Source organism: Artibeus jamaicensis, unplaced genomic scaffold (assembly GCF_021234435.1).
Source record: "Artibeus jamaicensis isolate MK-2021 breed Jamaican fruit bat unplaced genomic scaffold, CSHL_Jam_final contig_603, whole genome shotgun sequence".
In the NCBI taxonomy this organism is placed as follows: domain Eukaryota; kingdom Metazoa; phylum Chordata; class Mammalia; order Chiroptera; family Phyllostomidae; genus Artibeus; species Artibeus jamaicensis.
Window position 1 is genome coordinate 5,963,043 of NW_026521904.1, and position 10,226 is coordinate 5,973,268.

General features: G+C 45.7%; 1 protein-coding gene across 1 annotated transcript in view; it reads left to right on the forward strand.

Annotated features, from left to right (window-relative positions):
- Positions 1 to 9,010, forward strand: part of KIF5C (kinesin family member 5C) — a 150,073-nt gene extending 141,063 nt beyond the window's left edge. The window contains exon 26 of the mRNA XM_053670705.1: positions 5,153 to 9,010. The gene's annotated coding sequence lies outside the window, so the exon portion shown is untranslated. The remainder of the gene's footprint in view (positions 1 to 5,152) is intronic.
- Positions 9,011 to 10,226: the final 1,216 nt, after the last annotated feature.

The window sequence follows — 10,226 nt, forward strand, 5'->3', positions numbered from 1 at the left end:
GCCTAGACATCCTGGCCCTTTCCCCATACTCACTAAATGCCCTCAACTTCAGGTCCACGTAGGCCACTGGCTCTACTTCTTTGAACTGAGGAAGTTCCAGCTCCCGTGAACCCCTGCTCCACCCCAGGAAGGTGGAGTTCTCTGTCTAAGCCCTCAGCTACTAGGACACCAAGGCCCTTCCTCTTTGGTCCTTGGCATATTCTCAGGGTCAGGCCAGGCTTCCCAAGCCAGCACTTACTCATTTGCTTTTCTGATTCACTCTCTTTTCCTGTTACCCTTTTCTCTCTTCCAGATACCTGAATCCAACCTATCTTGCACCATTGTTAGGGTTCACCTTGATCTTTCTCCTGGTTTTGAAACTCCAAGCACATCATGAATAAAAACTATTGTATATATATTAGATGTACAAGGCAACTTCCTCCCACAACAGAAATGGGTTCCCTCCACTCATGCAGGGTAGACTGGGAATTGCTTTCCGATTTAACCTTCCAAAGCAGGGAAGCCTCACTGAAGCAGGTCACACAGCATCCCTGTCACACACATAACCTACATCTAAACCACTGGGCCATTCACCTTGCTACTGCGACAGCCCAGCAGTTAAAAGACTGAGTCTCAAGAACGTGCCTGCAGGGGCTGTCCGTGGCTGCAGGCAGGGTAGCTGGGTGGTTGTAGGCTTGGGATCTGGAGGTGCACTGCCTGGGGTTGAATCTGGCTTGGCCGCGTCCTGGGCAGGTTCCTTCACCTCTGTGGTCCTCAGTGTGCTCTGTAACGTGTGGCCAGCGACAGTGCCTGTGATGGAGGCTGTGAGGGCTGAACGAGTGAACGTGCACCGCAGGGCAGGCACCTGGCGCTCACCCACCCACGTCATCGCCGAGTCTGGTCCGGGCCCGCTGTGCACGCCGCCGCCATCCCTCCGGGCAGAGTGAGCTGCCGAGACTGCACAGCTTGTTGGGGACAGATCCTGGTCCTAGACCTCTGGTCTGTTACATGGCAGCTTTCAAAGTTCCTTGTCTGAGGACCCTTTATATTCTTAAAAACTACCCATGACATTAAAGAGCTTTTATGTTTCCATATCTGTTGATGTATTTTATATTGGAAATTGGAACAGAAAAATGTAAGCTATTGCTACTGTTAACATAAATGCCATTTTTAATACAAAATTATTATTCTACAAAAGAAAAAACTCAGCAGAATGGCGTTGTTTTACATTTTGACAAATCTCTTTACACTTTGTCTTAAGAAATGACAGCTGGAGTCCCGTGTCTGCTTCCTCATTATGTCTGTGGCGTTGTCTTAGTTGAATTATGTGAAGAAAATCCAGCCTTGTCCCTCCAGACAAGATTCTCAGCCATTTAGTAACTAAGAAAACGGCAGCACAGAGACGTTCCGGCCGTAGCGCTGTTGTCCCAGATGCGCTGTGGGAGTCGAATGAGAGGATGTGAAGGAAGAGGGGAAAGCTCTGGGAGGGTCCCCGGCCTGAGTCAGGGGCTGTCACAAGTCGGGTCCCTGTTGGGGTGGTTGTGGGGACAGGCCTAGAAAGGCTGGGACATCAGGGAGAGGACAGAAGTCGCTGCAGGTGGCACTGCTGTGGCGTCTGACCTGAACGTAGCACTGCGGACTCCGGCAGGAGTCGCGGAGGGCCTGGCAGGAAGAACTCCCTGCTTCACCTGCAGCGCAGGGGGCCGCTCCACTGGAATTCCCAGCATCGTGTCCGGTGTCAGGAATTCCAAGCCACTAAAACTGCTCCTCCGCGGCAGCTGCACTAATGCTCCTGCGAGATAAACCCACTTCTAGTCGGTGCTGATACGTAAAATACAGTCGGTAATTCTTATAATGTGGAGACTGAATTGTAGAAAGGCAAAAGAAAAGAAGGCACTATGTACCGTTTGGATTAACTGTAGATTCGCTGCAAACAATTGCAAAAGCCAACGTTGGGGGGGGGATCTCTAAATACTTCTTGCAAAACCCTTATATAATTAGCTGCTTTTTTTCAGCCTTCTCCAGTCCTTTTAAAGAGAGGTGATTTTATTTCCTTCTAAATCTGGTCACGCATTGCCATTGTGAATTACCATCTCTAGTTTGGAAGGGACCCAGGGACAGTCCAGTCAGGTCACTCGGTCCATTACCCTGCTTTTAGGTGAGTGAGTGACAATTCTGAACCCTCTTAGAGGGTCAGCAGACTGGGTTTTGTTTCGTTTTTTTAAATCCTCACCCAAAGACATTTTTTCATTGCTTTTAGAGAAAGAAAGGGACAAAGAGAAGCATGCATTTGTTGCCTCCCATATGCGCTCAGGCTGGACGAGGGATCAAACCCACAGTCTAGGTATGTGCCCTGACTGGGAATTGAACCCGCAACCTTTCGGTTTTGGGACAATGCTCCAACCAAGTGAGCCACCTAGCCAGGGCAACAAAACTGGGTTTTAAATGTCCTCAAGATTCACCAGCCTATCCTGGAGGCCAGTCTGTGTGATCAGAACAGTCAGAAACAGTTTTTACCGAGACTAACCATTTACCTTTATAAATTATAGCCATTTTCCCTCCCAGTGTTATCTGAGGAGATGAGCATTCAGTAGTCAGGAGATGAATGGCAGAATCTAGCTGAATATGGTTTTGGGCTCCTGCTGGAAAGACTGCTTTGGCAGACAGTGCATAAAGGTCTTTAACTCAGAATGCAGAAGAACAACCTCTTTTTAATGAAGGGCACTTCATTGGTGGAGTTCTTGTGGTTTTCCTTCCGGCAACCTGTCACAATCTCAGTTCTCTCTCACGCCCCTTGAGGTGACTAAACTGAGCGGGTTGGGCCTCCTTCGTGGTCCCGTTTCTTCCCGAAACATGCTGAATCTTGCACATGGCGGGGGTGGGGGCTTTGAATGAGAGGCCTTCTGGTGGAAGTCGAGCCACTTCATGGTCTGCTGCAGGTTCTGGGGCTGCGCGTGTGTGTCTAACGTTCGGCTCTGTCAGCAGGGCTTGGCTGCAGGCCCTGGGTTACGCCCCGCTCCTAGGATTGGAGGTATGTGCCCAGCACCTCCCGGCCCCCAGGCAGGGAGACCCTCAGTGACTCAGAGAGCGTGTGCGGAAAAATGAACCCGCAAGGACAGGGACATGAGACTGCAGTGATGGTTTTCAGAAAGGGTTCCTGGGCCTATTGGTTTTCAGCTCAAAATGGATTTAAGGGACAACTGTGACCGTGCTTTTAGAGGTTTTCCATTTCTGGCCCTAGCCATGAACACAGAATCTCACCAGAAAGGCCACACATAAAAGATGTTCTTCCCAGAGAAAGACCTATCTCTCTGCAACCTCTAAATTGATATGACTATATTACCCTATAAGGTTTGAGCCATTTTTAATGGAGCTGCTTTATAATTGTGAGCAATTATACTGTTGGAGCCAGAGATGGTAGTTAATAAATAAGCTCCCCAGATGAAATTTGTGTCAAGGTGGAGGTGATATTCTTAAAAAAAATGTTCTATCCTTTTTTCTATTCAGTTTTGTTCTATATTTCTATTCTTTTTTACCCACTGTGTTCTTACCTGCTTTTATAACCCCTTTGCATGCTCTGATTTTAATATTTCTTTATAATTTATATCCTGCTTATTTATACAAAATATGTGAGGTTGCTTACATTATTATAACTCATGAATCAGAGTGAAAAGAAAAAGATTAGAGAGTGTTATACAGCAGGAATCTGAGATATTTACCACAGCTAAAGTACTAAATGTGGTCAGAAGCCTTCTAGAGGCAAAAAAAAAAACCCAGAAAGCAGTGTCTGTCAGGTTATGGACTTTTCATAATCCTTTTTTCCCATTCGACATAATTCTCATTTTCTTTTATACTTGCTTATGCTAAGAGCAGTTGGGTTTTCCTTAGCATCTATCATATTTCCTGTGCTGGGCAATTCTCAAGGCTTCTCGGGGCCGAGGCCCCGCCCACTCCTTCCTCTGCCCCCCACCCCACAACCACCAAGCTCGGCCATCAGCCACTGGCAGGATCATGGAGTTCCAGGGCTTCCAGCTGGTGTGAGGAACCTCTCAGTTCCTTCTGAAAGCCGAGTTTACTGGAGTTGGTCTCATGGGCTGGCCTCTGCGTCGGGACTAGTCTGGACTCTCGTCCTGGAGACCTGAGGAACCTCTGGTGGGAAGTGGCGTGAGATGAAAAGGGGGCGCTCTACTGGGCAACCTCAGGACCTCGTGCAGGTGAAACCCGCCTGTCAGGACTGGGAGCCTGATATAGGGGCAAGTGAGAAATGGTGGTGGAGTTCCCCCCAGGAAGGAGGAAATGCATCATGTGTCTCTGAATATCTATAGTTTCAATACATAGTGACTTTTGTTTCATCCTCACCTGAGAATGTTTATCGATTTGATTTTAGAGAGAAGGGGAGGGGGAGGGGAGAGAGAGAGAGCAAGACAGACACTGATGTGACAGAGAAACGGGATCGCTTGCCTCCCGTACGCGCCCCGACCAGGGAGTGAACCCACAGCTTTTCAGGGTACGCGACGATGCTCCAACCAGCTGGGCCACCGTCTGAGGCAATGGGTAGTGGCTTCTGGAAGAGACTTGTTTTAGTGGGCTTGTTTAGCCCACTAAGTGTTTAGTGGGAAAGCAGTAAGTAGGAGTCTGTGCTGGTCAATCCACAGGCCACTGGCCACCTGTTATTACTGAGAAATGTGGTCAAGTTCCAACTGAGATGTGCTGAGAGGGTAAAAGACAGGCCCAACCACGAACCCTGGAGAAAAGGCTGTGCGGTATCTCAGTGGTGATAGTATGATGTAAAACATCTCAACGTGTAATGCTGCTTGCATATTGGAATGATACTGGATGCGATAAATTGGGTTAAATGAAGTAGAGGGTGGGGCAAAGTAGGTTTACAGTTGTGAGTATGTGAAACAGTTTATTCTTGTATTTTTACTTACTAATTATTGTAGTATTTCCCACATGAACTATCAACCTTTTCCTTCACCCTCTACATTATTAAAATTAATTTTGTCTGTTTCTTTTTAATTTTAATATGGCCACTTACAAATCTAAAACTATGTGTCTTGCATAGTATTGTGTACATCTCTCATCTGAACATGTAGAATTAAAAAAAATGTATGAAGAGCGAATTTCCACTGTTTCTAACACCTGTGTTCTCTCTTTGGTTCTCTTTCAACAGATATGACTCCACGTAGCATGTCCAGGACTAAATTAATCACCAATCCCTTTTCTTCTCCTACACAAGTTCCATTCCCTTTTACACTCGCTTCCCAGCCCTCCGCAGTACGCCAGTCCAGGCACTTGAGCCGCGTAGAATTTCTGTGTCCAGACGTGTGCCCGGGCTCCTCTCTTCTGAGAAATGGAAGGGGACACCTAGAGGAGACCCACGGCTTCTGGGGACCACTGCTGTGGACTGGGCCTGGGGCCTGGGGCGGTCTCCCTGCGGCCCCCAGAGCCTCCTCTCAAACGCCCTCGCGTGCCACTCCCTGGGGACGACCAGGTGCCATAGGGCAGGTGGTGACGCTCTGCCACAACGGTCTGGTTTCCTGTAAAATAAACACTTTATATTTTTAGGGAACAAAAAAAGTGCTGCTACAGGGTTCAAAATTTTCATTCTGAACACTTTTCCGAGAAAAATAACTCCAAGGACGCATTTTGAATACCCTGGTCCCATGTTTGGATCTGTAAAATACACTTAGTATGGCACTGTTAAAATGCAAAGCAAACTTCTTCAAGGCAGAAAAACAATCTGACAGTAGCAATGTAGAATTTGTTCATTCAGACACATCTATGTGAATGCGAAAAGTCATAAAATTCACCTCTGAGCTGCCTGCTAGGGAACTTGCAGCAACTAGTCTCAGACAGCCTAGTAGGAACGGCACTCCTTCAAAGTGCTGGGAGTGACGGGGTGGAGATGGGGCTGTGCCCTCCTCCCTGAACCTGCGGGATGCCAGCTCCCGATGGCCTCCTTCCTGAGGGGACCGTCTGAATCCTTGAGGGGGGATTCCTGCGGAAACCCAGGGCCGTTCCTGCAGCTGAAAGGGGAAGTCCTGGGGAGAAAGTAATTGACAAATTTTTGTGCCTATGAATAAGCTGTTATTTTAACTCATTCTGACCAAGTTCTCTGTGGCATCAGATAGGTACCATGTTTTTTCAGACCATAAGACGCACCTAGGTTTTAGAGGGGGGAAATTTGGAGCAAAAAATGTGGTAAAATATTTAATAACATAAATAACATGATATTTCACCAATGTAAATGTAAACAGAACTCAACAGCAGCATTAACAACCATTATTCCTCCCAAATTCGGGGCAGGAGGTGCATCTTATAGTTTGAAAAATACGGTAGGTTTTAGCTTCTTAAGCAGAAATAGAAGAAATCAGTATAGATGATTTTTTGTATATTGAGCTATTGCTGTATTCAAATATGTGAATCTAAAGCTGAATCAACTCTTCCTGTTGTGCGTATTAAAATGGTGGAGTTCCGAGTAGTCGGGTTTTCAGGGAAGCTGACAAAGACTCAGTTGGCCTTCTGTGCTGCTGCTGCTGTGGCAGACTGGAGGGTAAGTCAATGACAAGCAAACCAGACTCAGTGAAAGCACCCGCCCTGCTACTGTGCCTGCGCAAGACGAGCAAGCTGGCACTGCCCTGCCGCTGGCCCCGCTGGAATGGAATGTGTGTGGGGGAGACACGGCTTCCTAGTGGCTGTGTGGATTGGAGCTAGTTCCAGGTGTGTGTGTGTGTGTGTGTGCGTGTGCATGTGTGTAAGAGAGAGAGAGAGAGAGAACAAAGCACTAAGGACTGAATTGACCTCCACACTCTTGTATAAAATTCCCTAACAAAGCAGAGCTGTTTTATTTATCTGTTAAATGTTGCACTTTGTTTGTTTGTATGTGTTTTGTTTTGTGGGGGAGTAAGGCGAGAAGAGGATAAATCCTACTGATGTACTTATTTGGTGAAGATGACAATTTTGCAGTTATTTGTATTTTTAGATTCCTCTGTTTACGTGTGTGTAGGTGCCAGTTCTCACCCCGTGTAAACCGCCTGGTGCTGTCTGCGGTCCGACAGAAGGCCCGACAGGGCAGGTGCTGCCACCCCGAGCAGGTGTAATGCACGCCGAAGACTCGGACCTTGCCTTGGATTTTAGAAACGAGAACATTGGTCTTTGAGAAGACTGCCAATGAACAATTCTCATACCATTATTGTCTGTTATACGACTGTATTACTTTGTGTTTGGAAATTGAACAAAGCTCAGTGATTTATTTTTGGCTCACTTGCTAATTTTTAAAGATTTTTTTTCTGAAGTAATTTTTTCCTGGGCATCCCTTTTCTATTTCTAAAGAATTCCTTGACCCTTTTATGTTTCAAAGAAACAGTCACTTGTAGTTCTATATTTCTTGATCTCCATAAGGCACTCGCAAAATTCACTTTATTTTTATTCACAGAGAAAGTTGGCTTTGAAGTCTCTTAAAGATACCTCTGCTAGTTGCTGATCAGCCAGTCAGTTCACCTAGCTTTGATCTTTATAGGACCTCTAAACTAATTTTCCTCCACTGTGACTAATAGGTAGGCAGATTATTAGAATGGATTATGCAGTATATTCAAATGGATCCCTAGGTATTACTTTGTGTAATAGCTAATATTGAGATCATATAGTCTATAGGTCACTTGTTGAAAAAGCCACATTTATGTAATTTTAATTTTTCAGGTCATTTCTTCTTTGTACTTGGACTCTAAATGTAAAAAACCACACATGTGAATGGCTAGCTAAGCCTATGGCTGTATTTTGATTGTATGCTGCTGTGTGTGTGTGTGTGTGTGTGTGTGTGTGTGTGTGTGTACAGGGGCTTTTCTCTTCTAAATAATTGTATGTTTCACACTACTTCTTGAATGTTTACTCTTTGATTTCAGAAGGGACTACTGGATGGTTTATATGGATGTTCTCTACCTGAAGGATAGTGGGTTGTTAAATTAGAGGAATGTTATTTGAGATAATCAAGATTTATGGTTGGAAACTAAAATACATTGATGCCAAATATGTTTGGTCAGTTACCAGAGACTTCTGTACAAATGCATTATCTCTTCAGAAATACTGTACAGTTTGCTTTTGTCGAATGGCAGGTGGTGAGGAGAACATTAAGTATAGGTTAAGACTTTTAAAGGAAATAGTATCATGTGATTAAGAATTAGAGTTCATAGAACTATCGGGAGAAACGGAGAAGTGAAAACGTCTGTCTAGAATGCAGCATCTAGTGTACTTGGAAGCCCCAAATTCACATAAGGAACCGAAGATGCTCCTGCCCCAGGCCAGGCCATCGCCAGGATTCACGAAGGGACTAATCGGCTCTCCTTTCATGCAGGAATAACCGAAAGCAAATAAAAGCTCTTAGCGGTGCCCTCTCCGAAGTGCAGGGTGGGAGACAGACAGACCTGGGCCCTGTGACAGGCCGGGGAAGTTTTCTCTGGCAGGGGCAGGGGGTTTCCACTCCACTCACTTCACTGTCTCACCCTGTGTGTCTCTAGCGAGTTGAAGGAAGTGTCACGTCTACCGCCGCTTCCTTTAACGCTGCAGTTTGGACTTGCACGACGTACTGGACCAGGGCCAGGTCTATCTCCAGAGAAGCGCTGCTCCACGGAGTCCGCTTACACATTTTCAAATTGTGCATCAGTTTCAGAGACTCGCCGATGTGTGCAGATGTGAGGGGAATAGGGCGTTCTGTAGAATTATTCACGTCTAGTCTGTAAAGTATGTAGCGTGTACTGCCAATGTGTGTTCTCTGGGCTCTGTGTATCTGTACAGTATAGCTCTCATTTAAACAGTTGTGGGCGAACTTTTTTTGGTGGTTCGGGGGGGAGAACGGCAGTTTGTATGAAGTGATGATGCTGTAATATAGTACTTGTAACAAAATATCTGGAAGTAACCCTCCCCTGGCCCATGGAAACTTTTGGTTTCTTCTAGGTTCTAAAATGAAGATGTATGGATACTCTGGCAGACTGCATGTTGTATAATTTGAAAAATACTAAAAGTGGAAAATAAACTGGACTTAACCTTTGGCTGGTCTGGTTTTCTTCCTCGAGTCACCCAAAAGGCACTTGCATGCGAGGCCCTAGCGCCAGCATTAGTAGGAGCCATGTTCTGGCCCCACAGGGATTCTTTCCATTGGGCTGGAGCTCAAATACAAAGCATGACCAAAGTCAACTTGACCCCTTTCTTTGTCTTCCCATTGGCCTGAATATCCGTTTTTTAATATTTTTCATTGGAAAACGAAGGAAACCTGACATTTGTTCCTTGAAGATAGTGACTGATGTAAATAAACATACTAACTTTTTAAAAAGGAGGATTGAGTTAAAGTTCAGTAGACGCACCAGTGTATTAGCTGAGTTTCTTCTTGCCCAAGAAGGGCACTTGCTCTAATAACATGTTTTAGAACATTGGCATCCTTCAACTAATGCGCTGGAGCTCTGTATATGTTGAGAGGTTACTGGCATCTTTTGAGAAGGGTTAGGATGCGTGTATTTCCATTTAACCTGATTATTAGGATTAATGCGAAGTTCTAAGATCTTGGAGGGGATGCTGGAAGCCTTTGGAGACTAGCAAATGGCAGAGCACAGGACTGTTTTTATCTGCTTTCTCAACAAGGAGACTTTCCCCACTTCGAGTCATGGGATCCTCTGGCACTCATGGCATTGTGTATATGCAACACCATCCTCTTGTTGGTTTGGTTAATGGTGCACAGGAGCCAGACGGTAAAATGCTTTAAACAAGTAGAAATGGGAAGGATAGATGCCAAATGGACATTTTGTAAGTGGAATTGAGGGTGCTGCAAATGATGCACTTTAATACTGTCTTTTCCATCTTTACTGAAATAGTTATTTCCCAAAGAAATCGGGAGAGGCAGTTTCTAAATATCAGGTTGTTACAGGTGACTTACGTAGTAAAGTAAAACGACAAATGGGGTGGATGAATTTTTAGGCTGAAGCCTGCTTATTTAAAACGGGAAAGCAAGTCCTCTGAAAGACCCCAATTACAAAGGAAATTTCCATATCAATGGAAAATGGCCCCGCGGGTCTTAGAACTGTTGGGGGGGGGGTTCTGCAGGTCTCCCGCCCCTGGTGCTGTGAGTGGTGTTTGGGCTGTGCCTTGGAAGTTCAGGGCTGGCGCATCTGTGGGAGAATGTGGAACTGAAGCTATAATCTGCAAAGGCAATTACCGGGGACGGGTGTAATGGCAGGTTTAATTCCAGTAGTTGTGAC